At 38.5% G+C, this 21430-nt stretch overlaps 1 protein-coding gene across 4 annotated transcripts in view; it reads right to left on the bottom strand.

Annotated features, from left to right (window-relative positions):
- Positions 1–21430, bottom strand: part of RFC3 (replication factor C subunit 3) — a 212904-nt gene that overhangs the window by 53302 nt on the left and 138172 nt on the right. The window contains exon 10 of one of the 4 annotated variants that reach the window (XM_008952230.5): positions 12377–15675. The exons of 2 other annotated variants lie outside the window; for them this stretch is intronic. The gene's annotated coding sequence lies outside the window, so the exon portion shown is untranslated. Of the gene's footprint in view, positions 1–12376; positions 15676–21430 lie in introns of those variants that run through there. One more of the 4 variants, XM_063595706.1, reaches the window with a different exon arrangement.

Raw genomic sequence — 21430 nt, 5'->3', positions numbered from 1 at the left:
TAGACACATTAACTGAGGCTCACAGAGTGATTCATGTGATATTTAGTTAGGTATAAAAAGCATCACCCAACACATCACAATCAGGCCTTTGCCTATCCTTTTACCTCTCCTACCAGAAAAGAAAACACTGTTTACTGGTAATTGGTTTGGGAGTCTGAGCCATCTTGCTTGTTAAGTTTCAGGCCTGTTTCTTTTTGCATGCAAGCTTTAATTCTGAACTTGGAGAATTTTGAATGAAAACAGCCATATGTGACAAGGGTCATAAATGAATTGTTTATTATATCAATTCCTGGCTGCAGTAGAGACTAGGTTTGATTGTAGTAAAGTAGCTTTCAAGGCTTTTTTTAAAAAAACCAACAGAAACGCCCCTTATAGTTAAATAATATAATACATAGAACCAATATATAAAACAGCATTCCAGGATATTAAACAATAATATTTATTAATATAAATGTACTTTATAACATTGAAATTATAGAATATATTTTTACATTGTATTTTTTAAAGTCACTTCATGAAGTTGTTTCAGTAAACACAAACAATTCAAAATTGAGATTATACCGGAAAGTTGAAGATAAATGAACCTGCAGCCAATATCTGTCATGGCTTTTGCTTACATAACTTGGAGAGAGTCCATATTCACACAGATAGGGAGTTGCAAGTGGTGATTTTTTTTTTAAACAACTTACCTTGCATTGTCACAATACCCTCTGCTTATACAGAGGTGGTTAAGGAAGCACTGCACAAACATGAATCCAGTTGATGGGACAGGATAACACATCAGTTGATTCCAATGTTGAAATGTGCTATGTAATACATTTTAAGAAGCATGTTGGTTTTATTTCTGATTTTGAACAGTGAGAATATATTTAAATATAATTTATAGTAAATTTCTGTCAGATCCCTGGAGTACATAATCTTTTGTGTAAAATAAAGCCTATTCAGGTCTCATTACAAGGTCTACTAAGCCAGGGTGGAGCAGTACTTTTTAAAGTAATAGAAATTTTTATAAAACCCTTATTGTTTTTAAATAAAACCTTTATTTCAGAATACACTAAAGTTGGAAGGTAACAGAGCATTCTCATATATACCCCACATCCGATTTTCCTCATTATTAACATCTTCTATTGCTATGATAGATGGACCGCAGTTAATGAACCAAGACTATGCATTATTAGTATCTAGTCAGTATTTATTCATACATCATGCATCAGTCACCGTGTTGCCTTAGGTTCCTCTTGCTTGCCACAGTTTCTCAGACTTTCATTGTTTTTGATGACCTTGACAGTTTTGAGGAATACTGGTCAGGAATTTTGCAGAATGTCCCTCACTTGGGATGTGTGATTTTTTTTCTCACGATTACATTGGTATTGTGAATTTTTGGAAGGAAGCCCACAGAAGTAAAGTGCCATTCTAATCACATCACAATCAACAGGACTCATCACTATTGCTAACTTTGACCACCTGGGTGAGGTAGTGTTTATCAGGTTTCTCCTCTATTAAGTTACAAGTTTTTTCTGCCTTTTTCATGCTGAACTCTTTGGAAGGAGGCCACCATGCACAGCCCACACTTAAAAAGTGGAGAGTTATGTTCCATCTTCCTAAGGGCAGAATATGTATGCTAATTATTTGGATTTAGTCTACACGGGGCATTTATTTCCTCACCCCCTTTTATTTTTCTAACCTTATTTTTATTGCTATATAATTGCTGTACATATTTTGGGGGTACATGTGATATTTTGATACCTGTATACAATGTGTAATGATCAAATCAGGGTAATTGGAATATCCATCACTTCAAACATTTATCTTTGTGATGAGAACATTATGAATCTTCTTTTCTAGCTACTTTAAAGTATAAAATACAATGTTGTTAACTATAGTTATCCTACTCTACTAATACTAGAATTTGTTTCTTCTATCTAACTGTATTTTTGTACCTCTTAACCAACTTCTCCTCATCTCTGCTCTCCCCGGCTTCCCTTCCCACCTCTGATAACCCCCATTCTACCCTCTGCTTCCATGAGATCCACTTCCACATATGAATGAGAACGTGCCATATTTGTTTGTACCTGGCTTATTTCACTTAACATAATGACTTCCAGTTCCATTTATGTTGCTACAAGTTATAGGACTTCATTTTAATATTCCATTGTGTATATCTACCACATTTTCTTCATTCATCCATTGATGAATACTTAAGTTGATGCCATATCCTGTCTATTGTGGTATTGCTGCACTAAACATGGGAGTGCAGATATCACCTCAATATACTGATTTCCTTTCTTTTGGATGTATACCCAGCAGTAGTAGTTCTATTTTCTTTAAGAACCTCCATACTGTTTTTCATAATGGCTGTATTAATTCACATTCCAAACAAAACTATGTAAGAGTTTCCTTTTCTCCCCATCCTCACAAGGGTTTGTTATTTTTTGTGGTTTTTGATACTAGCCATTCTAACTGGGGTGAGATGATATCTCGTTGTGGTTTTGATTTACATTTCCCTGATGACTGGTGGTGGTGAGCATTTTTTCATACACCTGTTGCTTATTTGCATGTCTTCTTTTGAGAAATGTCTATTCAGGTCTTTTGACCATTTTTAATTGAATTATTGATAGGTTTGTTTTTTTCACTACCAAATTAAGTTCCTTATATATTCTGGTTATTAGTCTGTTCCCAGATGGATAGTTTGTATTCCATAATTTTCTATATCAGTATGAGTTTGTGAATTTTTATTTCATATGTTTATAATCCAATGCTTCTTTCACTGGGAACCCTTTCAGTTACTTCCTACGTTCTTTAGTATACCCCATCATTGTGGGGGTTTTCAACTACTTTTTGGCACTTTCTTATTTTCTTGCAGCACAAATCACTCCAAGTTCATCTCGAATATTTCCTGTCCTCATTCTACAATCAGTCGCTTCTCCAAAGAACCTTGGTTCATTTTATTAGAGAATAATTATCAGAAACCAAAATCTGGGGGCTAGGTAGGCTCTCTGCTCCCAGAATATCATTGCTTCTAGGCCCCCTCTGCTGACAGAGCAAGAAAATATATTTGTAATTCTACATGCATATACATTAAATTAATTTAGTTTTTGTTCAATTCTAGAATACATGTATAGGGGTTTCAGAATCATTAATCCACATACCTGTTGGGCAGCAACTTTATCAGCCACAGTGCAGTGCTTCTGTGTGCTTCTTTCAGCCTTCAGTCTCATAGATTCCACTCATTGTCAAAGTTACTTAGGTCAGCACCTTTACTCCTATGCCCATCAGTGAGCTTGTTTCGTACATTTGTAATACGGTGGGATAATTTTGCCACATTCTATATTCAATCCTGGGATTTCCAGACCTCTTAAGAGATGTTTAAAGATTTGCATAAATTACTTTTTTGCTGTAAAGTTCTACGGGTTTTGACAAATACATTATGGCAAGTATCTACCATTAGAATATTATATGGAATAGTTTTACCAGTCTAAAAAAATTCTTTATGCTCATGTACTCAACTCTTTTCCTTTCCCCTATGGAACTTCTAGCAACCACTCATCCGTTTACCATCTCCATAGTTCTGCCTCTTCCATATAGTCATGTAATTGGAATCATATAGTATGTAGCCTTTTTAGACTAGCTTCTTTCACTTAGCAATATTAATTCAAGATTCATCCATACCTTGGCAGGTTTGATAGCTCAGTCTTTGCATTCTTGAATAGTTTCCACTATATGAGCATACTACAGTTTGTTCATCAATTCACCTTTGAAGGACGTCTTGGTTACTTTCAGTTTGAGGTGATTATAAATGAAGTTGCTATAATCATTTATACGAGGTTTTTAAGTTTTCAAATCAGTTAAGTAAATATCTAGTAGCATTACATTGTGGGATTATATGGTAAGACAATGTATAACTTTACAAGAAACTTCCAAACTGTGTTCCAAAGTGGCTGTACCACTTCTCATTTACACTAGCAATGAATGAGAGTTCCTCTTGTTCCACATCATTGCCATCAGTTAGTATTATCAGGGTTTTGTTGTTGTCGTTGTTGCTGTTGTTTTAATTTTAGCAATTCTAAAAGGTATATAGTGATATCTCATTGTTGTTTTAATTTGAAATATGCAAATGATAAATGAAGGGGAACTTTTTATATGTTTATTTGGCACCTTTATTTCTTCTTCAGTACGGTGTCTACATTTTTGCTCATTTTTTAATTAGTCTGAGCCTTTTTCATTTTTAAAATCTACTCTGATAAATCAAATAATTTGTATAGTTTTCCACTAATTGACATTGCATATTCTTACTTTCTTAAAATTTGGAGAATTGTTCTCGGATGTACTTGAGGTGGTCACTATTCTCTCATTTTGTAAAGTTAGCAAATACAGTCAGGTAAGAATCCTTAATTCATGACAAAAATAAAGACTCAGGGACCATCATTCCATGCTGGAGAAGAGGTAGAGGTTAGGGAAGGAAATAGAGTTGTTTAGCAGCAGAGAAAACAGCAGTCTGGGCCCCAAATGCACAAAGATGTGACTGCTAATGGGCTACTTGTGAGAGCCAGGGCAGTGTGTCCACACACAATCAAAGTGAGACTGGAGATGAGCAAGTGGAAAACAATGTTCCTTATTACTACAACAGTTTGCCTTAAGTCAAGTAAATAAAAAGAAAAAAAGAAGCATATCATGTGCTAACTTATTTTCTAGGCACTTTCATGATCGTTTCCCCCAAATGAAAGATTTAAAGCTTGTTTTGCTGCCAGGATGATTTCTGCAGCCACGGGTGCAAATTCACCAGACCTTGGCCAAAAATCAGTGTCTTCTTCGGATACCCTCAGCCTCTGCACTCTTATTAGCCATGTGTGGTACCCACTGTTACTGCCAGTCCTGTATCTCTGCCATTAGAGCACATGGCCTATGGGAAAGAACAAAATACAGATCTTGGTTTCCAGAATTACTATGCTGGAGAGACAATCAGAGGTGCCTTTGAGTCTTCTACTGGGATACAGCCTAGAAACAAAAAGAGAGGTTGCAGGTCACCTGATGTCAGGAGTTGCAGACCAGCTTGGCCAACATGGTAAAACCCCATCTCTACTAAAAACACAAAAATTAGCCAGGCGTGATGGTGCATTCCTGTAATCCCAGCTACTCAGGAGGCTGAGGTAGGAGAATCGGTTGAACTAAGGAGGCAGAGGTTGCAATGAGCCGAGATTGCACCACTGCACTCCAGCCTGGGCAACAGAATGAGACTCTGTCAAAAAAAAAAAAAAAGAAGAAGAAGAAGAGGGAGAGGGAGAGGGAGAAGGAGAAGGAGGAGAAGGAGAAGGAGAAGGAGTTGAAAATGACTTTTATAGTCACCAGGTATTATGCCCTATGAGATGCAGTCTTCACCCTTCCTTTCAGTATCTCCCACAAAATGTGTTTCCAAGCCTCACTCGTTGCTAGGTATGCCATACTATCTCCCTTTCCAGATGTGGCTGCAAAAGTAGAGAAGACTGGGCAATATTCAGTGGTTTCAATGAAGGCAGAAATAAATCACCTCCATGACACTGCACTGATTTTTATCTGCTGAGCTTTAGCCATGTACTGTTCCCTCTGCCAGGAAGGCTCTCTCTGGTGAGCTATCCAAATGCTGCCATTCTGGGAAATATCTGACCAAATCTCTCCTCCTTTAAGATATCTTTCCATAGGGATCTCTCAAATTCTCAAACTTTTATAGAACTTGCACTTTAACCATTACTACAGTCTATTACTTATGTATATATATATACACACACACACACAGTCTGCAATATTTGATATGTGTTGTCTTTGCTCTTTTATGAGACAGCAAGGAGTCTATGGCTTTTGCAGAGTAAAATAATTTGTGTTATTTTCTATATCATCCTTCAAAGCTGATATGGATTTTACTCACAATAGGCACTAAATGAATAATATTAAGTAAATTTATTCTTAGTATCCAGTCCAGAAATCACTGTGGCGATTCTTATGCCCTTCTGCAAGGTAGGTCCCATAAAGCCTCTTGACATTTTTCTATTTCATGCACTCTTTATGTATACATTTATCAAGTACCTATGACAATGTCATATTATTGTAGTATATGTGTAACACATTAGCATCTAATACTCTGTGATAGATGCTGGAGATAAAATGATATATAACGTATTGTCCCTTCCCGCAACAAGTTCACAATTTAGGCTTAACGGGCCATAATGTGGTACTAAGTAGAGCTAATATTGCCAGCTACATTTCCAGGCTACCAATTTTATTATGAATCTTGGAGGTACAGAGTTTGGTGTCCATTTGGAGAAGCACAATGTGAATAGATTGTGACAGGGACTTGCAAACATCTGGTAGACCCAAGTAGAAATGAAAAGCTTCCATTCCTACTCCAAAAGATAAAAATACTTGGTAAAATACAACAAAAAACATAAAGTCAAACTTAATAGCAAGAAAGAGGAATCTTCAGGTGCTAAACATGAGAAAAGAACTCCAATCTAGGAGAAGCGGAGTTGTCTGTCTTTGAGGACTGAACACACACTGAAGACAGTTGGATTTCAGCACCATCCCAGGGCTGGAAGTGGAGGTTGTGGGCCCAGAGATAAAGGAGAAGCTGTAGTTGGACTCTGTGCATAGACATAGACTCCAAGAAGGGGCTGTAATAAAGGTAAACTAAGATTTGAATATTTTATACTATCTTGAGGATTTTGAAAAAAAAGTTCAAAAACATAATTTATAAAACAAATTGAAAAAGTTGGCTACATCAAAAAGTATTACCATTTTATTTTGCATTTCTCTGATTATTAGTGAGGACAGAGTCCCACTCTGTCACCCAGGCTAGAGTGCCGTGGTGCGATCTCGGCTCACTGCCAACCTCCATTGCCCAGGTTCAAGTGATTCTCTTGCCTCAGCCTCCAGAGTAGCTAGGACTACAGGTGCACGCCACCATGCCCAGCTAATTTTTTTGTATTTTTATTAGAGATGGGGTTGTGCCACGTTGGTTAGGCTGTTCTTGAACTCCTGACCTCAAATGATCCACCCACCTCGACCTCCCGAAGTACTAGGATTACAGGCGTGAGCCACTGCACCTGACCAGGAATTTTTTAAGTAAACACCAAGAGAAATTCTTACATAACTATTAAAGAGACATATATATTTATTTAATCACTACTTATAATTGCAAAATATTAGAAATGATCTAAATGGCCAGCTGCTGAGACATAGATAAATACAACTTGGTATGTTCTTGTGATGAAATGCTGCAGAGAAGAACCACAGCCCACTGACTGTTTTTGTCAATAAAGTTTTATTGGAAGACAAACATGCTTCTTCATTTGCCTTATAGCCTATGGCTGCTCTTATGCCATAATGGCAGAATTGAGTAGTTGTGACAGAGACTATGTAGCTCACAAAGCCTAAAATATTTATGATCTGGCCCTTTGCAGAAAATGTTTGCTGACTCTTGCTGTAGAACAATTGAAGATAAATGTTTCTGCATGAACAGATTTCAAAAATAATCTTGAGTGAAAATTACAAGTATTCAGAATGAGGCACACCATTTATTTTATTCCTATTAATTTGTAAAACAAACAGAACAGCAGTATAAGTTGGTTATAGAAACTTTCTTGGCAAAACTTTTATAAAAACTCAAAGGTCAAAATTTTCATCCAATTCATGATAGTAGTTCCAATTCTGAAGTGAGAAAAGGAAAAAGGACTGAAATGATCGCAAAGGAGAGTTCAGCTGGTCTGAAGGTTTTTTTCTTCTGTTTTCTTAAAATATATTTAAAAGAAACTTAACAAATATATCAACTTTGTTAATTCTGCATAATGGATATTTGTTATATTTTCTCTGTTCTATTCTATATTTTTTTAATAAAAAAGGGGAAAGATCATCTTAGTAGGTTACAGAAAGCCTGGATTCTATCTCAGAGATGTCAAGGCTTGGCTCATACCCACCTGGCTGTTGCCATTTAAGTGTACACCAAGCCCCTTCCAACTCCCAGGACTGACATTTCTTTGGCTAGCAGCTTTCTCTGACTTTCTCTGAACCCGATCAGTCTCTGCATGTAAAGGCTGAAGTGTCAAGTATTAACTTCCACTCACCCACAAGACCCTTCTCAATGGCTGAAGAGAGTTGGTGTGTATGCGCTCAGCAGGACCACCAGTGAGAGAACCCTGAGGTATGTGTCCTGTGTTGCTTCCCAGAGTTCCCACCCAAACGAAGTCAGTTACATACAGTAAGAATTTATTTGATATTATGTCCAGTACTGCCTCTTTTCCCTTTCCCCTACTGGTGTTTCCTGGAATTATTTTCCAAGTGAACTATTGCATTCAAATTCTTGTCTCAGCATCTGTTTCTTCGGGAATTCAAACTAAGACAGTCATTTACACTTTATAAAATATGATCGCACAGTTGGTTCCTCAAAGATCTAGAAGCAGAAACACCATTTGGTCCAACAATCCCATTACTGGGCATATGCCCAAAGGGACATAAAGCATTCTGTTTAAAAATACATGCATGTTTATGTTCATTGCAGCATTATTCTCAATAGCAAAGACATAGAATCGACCCAAATGCCCATCAATGATAGACTGGATAAAGAAAATATGGTACATATATACCATGGAATACTATGCAGCCACAAAAAGGAATGAGATCATGTCTTTTGCAAGGACATGGATGGAGCTGGAAGCCATTATCCTCAGCAAACTAACACAGGAAAAGAAAACCAAACACCACATGTTCTCACTTATAAATGATAGTGAATGATGAGAACACATGAACATTTAGGGGGAACAACACACACTGGGGTCTGCTGGAGGGTGGAGGGTGGGAGGAGGAAGAGCATCAGGAAGAATGGCTACAGGATGCTGGGCTTAATACCTAGGTTATGGGGTGATCTGTGCAGCAAACAACCATGGCACATGTTTATCTACGTAAAAACCCTGCACATCCCGTACATGTACCCCGGAACATAAAATAAAAGTTGAAGGCAAAAAAAAAAAAAAAAAAAAACCAAAACCTGACAATAAATAGCCACTTAATATCTTTGGAATAGCTTACATAAAAAGACTGATAATACCAGAAATATGCTCACATATAATTTCTATAGTTATATCTTTGTGAAGTAGGTTGGACAGGGCATATAATTTTCTATTTTACAGGAGAGGAAACTGGGGGCTGAAGAAGTTATCTCCCACCACCACCACCAACAAAAACCAGAACAAATAGAATTTGGACTAAGATGCAAGTCTCCTGACTTTCAGGTCGAATCTTTCTATTGTGCTCTTCTACTTGAGAACATCACTCTCAGCCCTCCATTTCCACTGTGTAAATGTAGGCTGTATTAAGAGACCTGGAATCTGTAACAAATGGTGCCACTTTGATTTTATTGTAACTGCCTTGGAAATAGTCACACATGTGTCCTAAGGGGGCTTTGTCTGTGTGTTCAGAGGACTCTGGGGTTTTCCTGAGTGCCAGCTGGTGAAAATGCTTATTTAGTCTACTCTTTGGGAGCAACGAACAAGGTGCAAAGGCTCCCAGTTTCTGTAGGAAAATCGCTGGTGAAACAGACTTTCTTCCAGTCTCCTGTCTCTAAGTTGCCAAGGTTCACCTTCAAAGGGTGGCGTGTCAAGTTTTGTAAACTAATTGCTTTAGCTTTGAGGTGCTGCGGCTTGTTAAAAATTCTTACTCCTTATTGATTCCCTGTGGCTTTTCAAAAAGAAAGGACACTTTTCATCCAGCATGTGAAGAACCTGTGATACAATATCATCAGGAGTTGAAGGCAATCAAAGTCCAGATTTCAAAACCCATTGCTGCAAAATGTTTACTTGTCAGATCTCATTTGTTGACAGTGTTGAAACGTGTGTAATTTCTTGCTAGGCAGACTTTTAAAATGTGAGGACATGGCAGTAATGAAGAAAATTTGTACGGTGGGTGAACTGTGAGCTGGAGTGTTTGAGTTTGACCTGGTAAAGTCAACACAATGCCGGCATTAGTATTCAGATGAAATCTCAGCTCCTGTGAACAAGCTGCCATGCAGTCAATTTGTCAAGATAAAACTTCAGAGCCTTGTTCTGTGTCTCTTCTCTTTAATAACCAGAACTTCCAAGACAACGTAAGAGGCAATTTCAAGGATATTGATGACAATCTTCTTTCTGAAACGGTTGCACTGAATATACTGGCAAAGTGCTTAGTCAAGCATTTTATAATTTACCAAGTGTCCTCTCCGAATTTTGCTGTTTGGTCTGCACAATCATTTCTTGGAGTTGAGAACATTTTTCAACAATGTTGGATACTAATTATTCTACTGATTATTAAGTACTTCATGCATGGAGAGCACACAGAAAAACTTTTGATTGTTTGATTGGCTAAAAACAAGGCAACCTAAGCTTTGGTAAAGTCTGGCTGTCCTTCATTCTGTGAACTTACTCGTTGATCATTTAGTTAAATTACCATCTGATCCCCATGTTCTTAGCTACATTTGTAAAGAGTAAATGCTGGGCCAGGCGTGGTGGCACACCTGTAATCCCAGCACTGCAGGAGGCCGAGGTGGGAGGATCACTTGAGGTCAGGAGTTTGAGACCAGCCTGGCCAACATTGTGAAACCTCGTCTCTACTAAAATTACAAAAATTAGCCAGGTGTAGTGGCGCACACCTGTAATCCCAGCTACTTGGGAGGCTGAGACAGGAGAATCGCTTGAACCCAGGAGGCAGAGGTTGCAGTGAGCTGAGATCGCATCACTGCACTCCAGCCTAGGCGACAGAGCCAGACTCCATCTCAAAAAAAAGGAGTAAATGCCTATTGCACTAGAGCTGGCTTTAGAGAGGTAAGGTGTTGACCCTAAGTAGTGGTTAAGGGGCACGATCAACTCAAGATAACCCTTCATGGGTGACAATAAAATCATTATACCTTTGTCTTTCTGTAAATTCACATTTTTATCTCAGTCTTCATTACCCTAGCAGAGAATTTGTCAAAGTGTATTCCAAAGAGCTTTATGGATGTCAATGGGTATGACTTGTTTTTTAAAATAAAATTAAGATATCAATAAGTATGATTTGCTTTTTAAAATAAAAGAAGGTTAGTGGTCAAATAAGTTTGAGAACTGCTTGTTTAAACAAGTTTAAGAATTGCTGGTGTAGGCCGGGTGCAGTGGCTCACACCTGTAATCCCAGCACTTTGAGAGGCCGAGGTGGGTAGATCACTAGGTCAGGAGTTCAAGACCAGCCTGGCCAACATGGTGAAACCCCATCTCTACTAAAAATACAAAAATTAGCTGGGCGTGGTGGTGTGTGCCTGTAATCCCAGCTACTTGGGCGGCTGAGGCAGGAGAATCGCTTGAACCCAGAAGGCAGAGGTTACAGTGAGCCAAGACCGCACCACTGCACTCCAGCCTGGATGACAGAGCGAGACTCCATCTCAAAAAAAAAAAAAAAAAAAAAAATTGCTGGTTTAAACTAAGTTGAAAATTTCTCAATGGTAGGATTCTGCAGAGCGTTTAATGGACTCATATATACTGTACTCTCCAGAAGAGATCTTAAATAGTAGTGTTTCTTAAACAAACTTAACTCATTAAGCTCCTTTACCTGGATCATCTCAAGGACTGGCACTCCACAGAATACAGTATGGGAAATACTAACTGGGTATTAGAAAAGGATAAAATTTCATTGGCTTCTCTTAATTAGGTCTTTATCCTCATGCTAATAAATTTGTTAACTTTAGTTTATCCCTAATGTTTTCCCTTTTTTTAAATTTTTTTTTAATTTTTTAAGGTAGAGTCTCACTCTTGTCACCCAGTCTGGAGTGCAGTGGTGTGGTCTCAGCTCACTGCAACCTCTATCTCCTGGGATCTAGTGATCCTCCCACCTCAGCCTCCCGAGTAACTGGGACCACAAGCGGCACCACAACGCCCAGCTAATTTTTTGTATTTTTAGTAGAGACGGGGTTTCGCCATGTTGCCCAGGCTGGTCTTGAACTCCTGAGCTCAGGTGATATGGCTGCCTTGACCTCCCAAAGTGCTGGGATTATAGGTGTGAGCCACCACGCCTGGCCACTTTCCCATTTTTCTATGAAATTTTCCTGGAAAACAATATAATTTACTTGCATGTTGGTTTGTCCAAGAAATTGAGATCTTGTATCCTTGCTGCTATAGAAATTCATGCCACTCTGTAGGGTTACAAAGTTTCAATACAATACTTTGTATTGAAGAGGAAAGCTGAGAACTCAAAGTGCTCATTTCCAAAAGTAGTACTTTTCATTGAGTCCATTAAGTTCCTAAGCTGTAATTTGAATATAATAAAAGTATAATATACATGTCAGACATTTTACTCCCTGACAAACCAATGTGCATAGAAAAAATATTTGTGAGAAAATAGCAGACCAAAGCTAAAGAAGAGAAAGTAACAATATCATTTTATTGCAGGGTGGCATAGGTAGTTGTATTTATTAAATACATGACAAATAGGTACCAGCAGATGAGTTAGATGTAGGGATACAGATGGAAATAAACTTCCATGGTCCCCATTCATCAAATTTATTGTCCTCTGAGAAAGACATGAGTTCATCTGATCATTACAGAGGAGATGAGTGTTTTGAAGGAGAAGCAGAGGGTTTTGTGGATGTGATTAGCAGGTGGACCTAACCAGCACAGTGGGTCAGGGAGGGATTTTCTCAGGAAATAACATTCAGGCTGGAGTCTGAATCTTGAGCTCTGAAGCAGGTGTCAGGACATTCAGAGCAAAGTGGATTATATTTGCAAAACTTCACATGCTAAAAGATGAGAGAAGTCCAGTCAGTAGCAAGTTGTTCTTTGGAGGTCCTCAGAATATGTCACAGCTTCTTGATTCCTCCTTACATGCCTGTAAGAGATATTCACTATCCAATCAATTGTTTATCACAGACCCTACTATGAATGAGATTCCATCGAGGATACAAAGGATGTGTAATACACTTCAAAGTAATTTAAGGCTCAGGAGCAAGCTACGAATGAATTAAGAAAATAAGGCAAAGACAAGTAAATATTCAATGTCATTAAAGAGCATGCGGAATATAAGAGATGGTGGTCAAACTAGGTCCACTCAATGGGTCAAGCTGAGGCCATATGTCAAGGACACCTGCAAAGCCCTGTCCAGGTGCTTAGAGAAAACAGACTCTAGGGTATTTCAAAATGTGCTAGGTACACTCTAAAACAGAACCACTGTTTAAATGCTGAAGATAGTTTCTATCTGATAAGAGGTGGTGATCCAATACACCTTTAGAGGACTGTCTTCCCTTCTTCAGGCAAACCCCTTTCCTCGGCCTTTTCATTATAAAAATGCAATAACAATAATATATAGACATCTTATTTAAATCTCACAATACCCGTGTGAGGAACACACAGTCTTACATTGCTTCATGATAGAGATACTTTCTGAAAAATGCACTGTAAGGGGATTTTGTCCTTGTGTGAACTTCCTTGGGTGTACTTACACAAAGCTACATAGGATAGCCTACTACACACCTGTACTATTTATTTGGTATAGCTCCTAGGCTAGAAACCTGTACAGTATGTTACTGTACTGAATACTGTTGGCAATGGTATTTGTGTATCTAAACATAAAAAGGTGCAATAAAAATACAGTATTACAATCTCACAGGACTACCTTGTCATTGACCGAATAGCTCATGACTGTATTATTTTTATCATCCCCACCTTACAGATGACTGTAGAGAGGTTTATCAACTTGCCCAAGGTCATATCGAATTTGGGACTATAATCCTCATTTGCTGACTCTAGAACCTGCTTCTCTGAGTTTCCTGAAGTAGCTTTGACAAATTATCTTAAACTAGATGCCTTAAAACAAGAGAAATTGACTCATAATTCTAGAGACCAGAAGTTCAAATTCAAGATGTCAACAGGGCCAGACTTCCCCCAGAGACTCTAGGGGAGATTGTTTCTTGTCTCTTCCAACTTTTCCAACTTCTGTGGCATCCCTTGGCTTGTGGCCACATCACTCCAATCTCTGCCTCCAGGTTTACACTCCCTCCTCATTGTCTGTCCTCTTTGTGTTTCTTAAAATAACACATTTCGTTGGATATAGAGACCACCTGTATAAGCCAGGGTGATCTTATCTGAAGACCTTTAACTTAGCTATATTTGCAAATATCCTTTTTCCAAATAAAGTGACATTCAGAGTTTCTAGAGAAGTGGACACAGACCTATATTTTTGGGGATCACCATTCAACCCACTATTCTGCCCTTACCCAGAACATCATACTATTCAATTGGTGATGTGGTCCAGGCAGCTAAAACTACTTTGTGGTAAAAATGTAAAAGATTGTCTATGCTGGAGGCAGACAGCCCAGTTAGCATTTAGGGGAAAATGTGTTTCGTCTCAGGAGGAGATGGGGATGATGGGTAAGATGCTATGGCATTTATTTCCCACTGTGATTCCCATAGCCAGAGCTGGTGGCAACATTTTCAAAATCAACCTTGTGAAACTCTGGACAAAAACAGAATGATTTGGGGATCCAGGGCTCAAGTGAGGTGCAAGCTTGGGGACTATGCACTACTTCTGAATGGAATCCACACCCATCTGGCTCACAGAAGAACCACTGTTGTGAATCACATTCTTTTCATTATAGCTTATGATTGATAATTGCTTTTTAAAAGTCTAGGCTTTGGAATACCCATTTTCTATCTCTTCTATTTTTCATGAGCTCTCTAGACATACTGTCATTTCCTCTGAAAACAATAACGGTATTGCCTCCTTTATAAATACACATTTTACTAGTTCATGTTTCATGATTTGTCACATTATATAGATTGTGAGCAGTAACTAGGGTAATGGACATAGCATAGTTGAGCCTCAGAAGAAGGGCTAATTTGTGTACAGTGAGGTCAGCAGCAGAGCAAACAGCCCTCAAGTTACTGCAGCGATTTCATCATTTGAAGGACGACAATGATGGTCAAGACCAGCTTGAAGGAGGAGGGCAGAGGACAGAAGGTGGCTCTTTTCATCACCCCACACTTTAACATGTAGTTCATCATAAATAAAGTAGATTATCACATTTTTCACATTTCACAAACAAAATTGCCTTTTATTTTAGGTGGTTTATTTCCTCTTTGGTGAGGCTTTCATATCTTTCCTGTGGCTTTCGTATCTTTCCTCCTGCAATCTCAGTGTTGGCCGTGATAACACGTTCACTTTCTCTTCATTAACTGTCATTCCACAGAGAGACATGAACACAGAAGAACAGAGACAAGTCAGGGAAGCCCAGAAGTCCATTATAGAAACAGAGGATGGAGGAAATATCAAACAAAATCAAAATGTCCCTAAGTAAATGCACGCTGCTCTATAGAGCATTTCGAGGTTTGTAATCAGGCATGTGAGTAGGGAAAGGTGTGTCTGGAGTCTCTAAGTTTTGCTCTCACTAACACAGTCTTTCATCAACGATAATTAATTTGGTGTCCTCACTGCAGAGCGTGATTCCCAGAAACTACAGTATCTTACTGTTTAGGAAGTTTAAGTTTTATAAATATAACACAAACTGTTCCTACAGACCTGTTTTCTGAATTAAGGTTTTGCTTAAGTAGGCAAGAGCCATCCTGAACCTTCATGTCTGCCAGGAAATATTAGGTCACACAGAGTCTCCTATTTGACCTTGGCATGTTGTTGGCAGTAGCCCTAGATCTTTTTATCTTGTCTCTAGCAAGAAAAGAAAAGAGAAACGAAAACAAAATAAATTATCTCAGCTGTTGCAAACTTTATGTCAATTTACTTAATATAATATTTTAATAATTGTAAAAGTAATATATACTTACTATACACAACTTAAAAATAAAGAAACATGGAGAATAAATTGCAAAACCTGTAATACCACTACTTAGTGGTAACCTGTGGTAATAAGACTTTCATATATTTTGGGTAGTAATATTTTAACTTTATATATGTATATACCATTTATTGAATTCCTGCTGTGGGTAGGACTAGAGTAGTCATTTGACAAAGGGTCTCTCATATAAATTCACAAAAACGTTCTATTAGACAAATTCTATTCCTCTGATTTTATAACGACATCCTGATGCCCAGTGAATTTTCAGAGAATCTCAACTAAAAAACAGTAAAAGTGCCACTAAAAGAGTCTAACTCCAAGCCTCATGCTTCTAACCTCAATGCTTCATTGTGTCTTATGTATGTATCTATACATACATACATACATAACACTATTTGGAACTTAGAATCTTTTATTTTGATTTTCATGATGGCAATCACAAGCATTTCCCTCTGTTATTAAATATTCCCAGAAAATGTTATTCTGATGGTTGGATAGTATTTTGTTGCATGAGCATCTCAGATTGTAATATTGTAATGCACATCAGTGAACATAAATATTTGGCCTCTGATTGGTTCCTTAGGATATGCCCCAGAAGTATATTGTAAAAGCTGTGACTATTTGTCAGACTCTCAACATTTATTCTGAAAGTGTAGGACAGTAGCTTATCCATTATTAAACATTCATTAAGCCAAAAGCCATTCACTTGGGGTGTGGGGCTGGGGGTTAGGTTGATAAGAAGCAAGAGGAGAGTAAAGAACAGAAAAATGGGGGAAAGCTTCTGCTGAAGAAGTGAAGGAGACAGGATGAGCTGGGACCCTGAGGCACCGATAGGTTAATGGCCTGTGTTTTTGATCTCCTTTCTTCGGCAGATCCATCAAATCTTCCTTTACATATCCCCCCTCATAGCTCTGGCTAATTCTCAAATTAGGATTTGAAGTGGCATGAACAGTCTAGAGAAAGGAGAGGAAGTTTGGGAAAAGGATCCTACAGAGAAAACAGGAAAGTTACCACCTGCCTCTGCAAGCTCTTGCTGCCTGCACTGGCCACACCATCACTTTGTACAGCCAGAAGAAGGGCTTGCCTGACACTCCCAAGCCACTGTTCATGACTCCTCTGGGGACCATTGCTGATGAGATCAGTTTCTTAAGACAGTTGTGTCCAGATGGTCCCATTCCTTCTCTTTTGCTAAAATTCTTACAGAGGAAAAGATTTCACGGTATAGCCTTTATTTGTCAGCCAGGTCATCAATCTTTACTGTCAAATTCACATTATCTTAAGGCTTATTCTTCCATGGGGTTACTGAGATGCAAGGTTTCCAAAGCACTATTTCCAATCTCTGGTATCTATGTTCTCAGTTACTGATATCTGGCCATGGGCTTTCTGACTCTGCTGACTTGAGTGTTCCTCTTGTATCTGCAGCCTGCCTCCTAACTGCAGTCCCCTTAATTGTCCCATAAATATGGCCATCCAGAAATGAGTTAGCAGCTTTGATGTCTGGTATCTTCTTCTCCTTTACCCTGGAAACCTAGGCCTCTGCCCATATGTTTTTCTTTGTGTGCTTTCAAAAGCTAGTAAATGACATCATTTGATTCATCAAACAAACAATATTGAACAGCTATGATGTGCCAGCCATTCTGTTATTCTATTTCTGTTTCTAGGAATAGATAAAAGAAGAGGCCATGATTCCTGCCCTCAGGAAATGTTCAGTGAGTCAGAGAAAAATACAAATAAATAATTACAGTAGGTTTGTATAAATAAATTACTAGACATAGGCCCAGGGTAACATAGAGAAGCATCCAAATTAGATTGGGAAGTAACGGAGGCTTTGACGAGGAAATGGAAGTAGTGCTGAATGATGCACAGATGTGAAGTAGGAGGAGAGGGAGAAAAATGTGGCCGTGGAAGAAATGACAGCAGGGGAGCAAGCAGGGGTCTTTGAGACCATGTGTGTAATAGGCGGGGTGGCCAGATGTAGCAAATAAAAATCCAGGACACCCAGTAAAATTTGAGTTTCATATAGACAACAAATAATGTTTTACTGTAAGTATAAATACCTCCCATTTAATATTTGGAACATACTTATACTAAACCATTATTTGTGATTTATCTGAGATTCAAACTTAATTGGGTGTCCTGGATTTCACTGGACCACCCTAAGTTGATAGGGAATGGCTAGTGATGTAGGGACTGCAATAAGAAGTGAATAATGGAGTGACCATAGAACAAGAGGGGGGGATCAGATCATGATTTAAACGTGGCCCCAAAAGCACCAGAGATCATTGGCAGATTTCAGGCAGGCAATAATGATCACATTTGCATGTTCAGGGTCACCTGGGTCTCCATCTGGGGCATGAGTGCAGGAGGCCAGTCTGCTGGGGTGCCCTAGGTGAGAAGTAAGGGTGTGTGAATTGAGGCAGTGGGAGAAGGGGAGCCTGCACCTCCCAGGGCTGTCTATTTGTCATTCTCCTTCTGTGTACTGATTTTCCAGTGAGGTCCTGACAGTTAACCTACAAGAAGAACTGCCCAAAACACCTTTGATATTGACCCAACATGACCAGAAATCTTAGATGAAGGATGCCCAGTCCTTGTAGGTGGAGAATTCGCTGACAGTAGAAGGAAGGTAGGTTAACACTGGCTGCGTGTCAGATGGGCCTAACAATGCAAATTTAAAAAATAATTACAGTGCATTTTTATACATATAAGGTCAGGCATGGGCTCGAGTTTCTGCGGAGAAGCTAGACTTGGGCAAGACTCTTCGTTTATCCTTTGAGGTACCAGAGCCCCTGATCTTATGGAGTGTGCCCAAGGCCATATATCTGTTCAGGTTCAGAGACTGGCCTGAAGACCAGATCTTCTGATTGAGTGCCCTTTCAATACCATCACTTGATTTTTGTTTTTGTTTTTGTTTTGTTGTTTTTTGGTTACTGATATAGTTTGTATATTTGTCTCCACCCAAATCCCATGTTGAAATGTAATCCCTAGTATTAGACGTGGGGCCTGGTGGGAGGTGATTGAATCATGGGAGTGGATTTCTCATGAATGGTTTAGCACCATCCCCTCGGTGGTGTCCTCACAACAGTGAGTTCACATGGGAGCTGGTCATTGAAAAGTGTGTGGCACCTCCCCTGACACAAACCTTAAATGCATGAGTATATTTTGTAAGCCATGCATATGGAAATACTTTTTGGTATGAGATAATGTATTTTATTTGTAGGTTAGAACATATCCTGTAGCATATGTTTCTAGTTTAGCAGAGTTTAGGGAAATTTATTAGTTTGGGCTTCAGTATTCCTGAGATGATGTACAATTTGCTGTGTTCATCTGTATTCACAAGCTGCCATCAGGAAATATCTTATACCAACATGGGCCCAGAAATCACTGCTGTGATTACGTCTGAGATTAAACTAATACTTAGGACTTTAACCTACCCTTCCTAGAAATCCAACCACTAATTTCCAATCCAATGTTCTGATTTTTATGTTTCAATATTTCTGATGTATTTTTAATTAACCTCAGTGCAAGAAAGGAAAATACACTTTAATCTTTTCTCTTTATTTTGTGTCCTCTCTGTGTCTTTCCAAGAGGAGGCAAGATAGAGGGGGATTTTTAACACATTGGTGGACACTGGCAGAGAGGTCTGCATTTATTTAAAGAGTTGAATGGCAAACAAATAGATCAAAGAAGAGGAGAAATAGTAGATATTTGGTGAATGATACAGTTGTTAAACTTTGTTATTTTTTTCTATTTGAAGAATGCTATAATTTATTTATATTTTGAGAGATGCATTATTAACCAACACTTTATAGATTAGGCTCCTCCTTAAACATTTGGAAAAGTTGGGGCAGTGATAGAAAGTTGTTTAGGACATGCTGCATTCTCCTGCACGTGGCCTGCACGTGGGCCTCCTGAAGCCCCTGAGACATCTGGGTGGTGTGTGGGGCAAATTTTTTAACTGGTTTAGCCCAGCATCATGAAGTTATTTGGCTGCGAAACCTATTTCTTGAGGAAAACCCATATTAGTCATAGAATATACTTTAAGCTACTGCTTGAAGTACATTCATGTTTAAGTTCAATCACTTTCTTATGTTTAAATTAGCCAGCTAATTTGATATTTTTAAAACTTACTGGACAACACTTATGTTGAGCAAAATCAGTGTTTTTGAGAGGCAGGGTAAGGACTAGTCAGGAGGGAGTGAGATCAGGATTAGGTTTATAGTCAAGGTGAATAAAAGATTTATTTCCCTTTCACGCTCCTCCTTCAGGTAACCACCTGTTTATCATGTAGATATACTCTTCCTACCTGACAGCTAGTTGCACTGTAGCAAATTTTTTTTAGCTGTTTTCATTCTACTCTTTCACTTGTAGCTTGTACTAGTAGCATAAGGAAAAAAAATACCCACAAATATCGTTGTTAAGCAGAGTTAAACCTTTTTTTATAAGTCCTCCATCATTTATCTCTTGCAACTGCTTCCTTAAACTTAGTTAGTTGGTAGAATTTCACATATTAATCTTCCTGTAGCTTGCTTCTGAGAAGGCTTCATTTCTCCTTCTTCACTCTTGTTCATTAACCCTATAATTTTTCCGTCTTGGTAGCTCAGTGATGTCATCATTCTTTCTGAAACCATTTCTAGACACTGAAGGGGAAATTAGCACCATAAGATTTACAGTTTTTGCCACACACATGGCCATGTAGAGAGGCTACATGAGAAATAGCCAAACCAAATTGCTGAGCCCCATTCAAATGGTTTGAGTCTCAACTTAAGTAAAATGTTTGCTGGAGAGACATCAATATTAAGCTTAGTGCTGAATTTTGAAAAGAGGTAACAGTAAGCAATGGGCTTTGCTGTGGACTGAAGGTTTGTGTTCCCCTAAAATTCATATGTTGAAGCCTTTATCCCCAGTGTGTTGGTATTTGGAGATGAGGTCTCTGGGAAGTAATTAGGTCATGAGGATGGAGCCCTCGTGAGGAGATTAGTGATTTTATAAGGGAATTCAGAGACCTGAGCTCGCTCTCTAATCTCTGCCTTGTGAGGACACAACCAGAAGATGGCTGTCTACAAACCAGGAGGTGGGTCCTCAGCAGACACCTGATCTGCCAGCACCCTTAATCTTGGACTTCCAGCCTCTGGACTGTGAGAAATAAATGTTTGCTGTTTAAACTACCCAGACTATTGTATTCTGTCATAACTGCCTGAACGAACTAAGACAGGCTTCATGAAAATGGAAGTAGATTGCGATAAGTTGGCCCTATCCTCAAATTTTGCACATAATGGCCTGATTAACCTCAAATCATAGTAGGATTATCATAGTCCAAGCACTGTAAAGGAAGGCCTCTGTTGCCTGGAATACAAAGCTCATGGACATTTGATGAAATGACCATCACTCAGGGGTCTTCTATGTTCTCAAAATGACAAAAATTTATATTTGTGAATTGTGATCTTTTTCCTTAGCTACACTTATGAAACTCTAATAATTGTGCCCTCTATTGATGTCATGTAAATGTAGATATTCCATTCTTTTCCCCCAAAATCTGTTTATAAAATGCATATTTTGCTTGAGAAACAAAGATAATGAGAGGTTATTCTTTTTTACCTTAACTCTTTACAAGGTTGCTATCAATTTTTT

The sequence above is a fragment of the Pan paniscus genome, chromosome 14 (genome assembly GCF_029289425.2).
Source record: "Pan paniscus chromosome 14, NHGRI_mPanPan1-v2.0_pri, whole genome shotgun sequence".
Lineage (NCBI taxonomy): Eukaryota > Metazoa > Chordata > Mammalia > Primates > Hominidae > Pan > Pan paniscus.
This window is presented reverse-complemented; position numbering and strand designations above follow the sequence as displayed.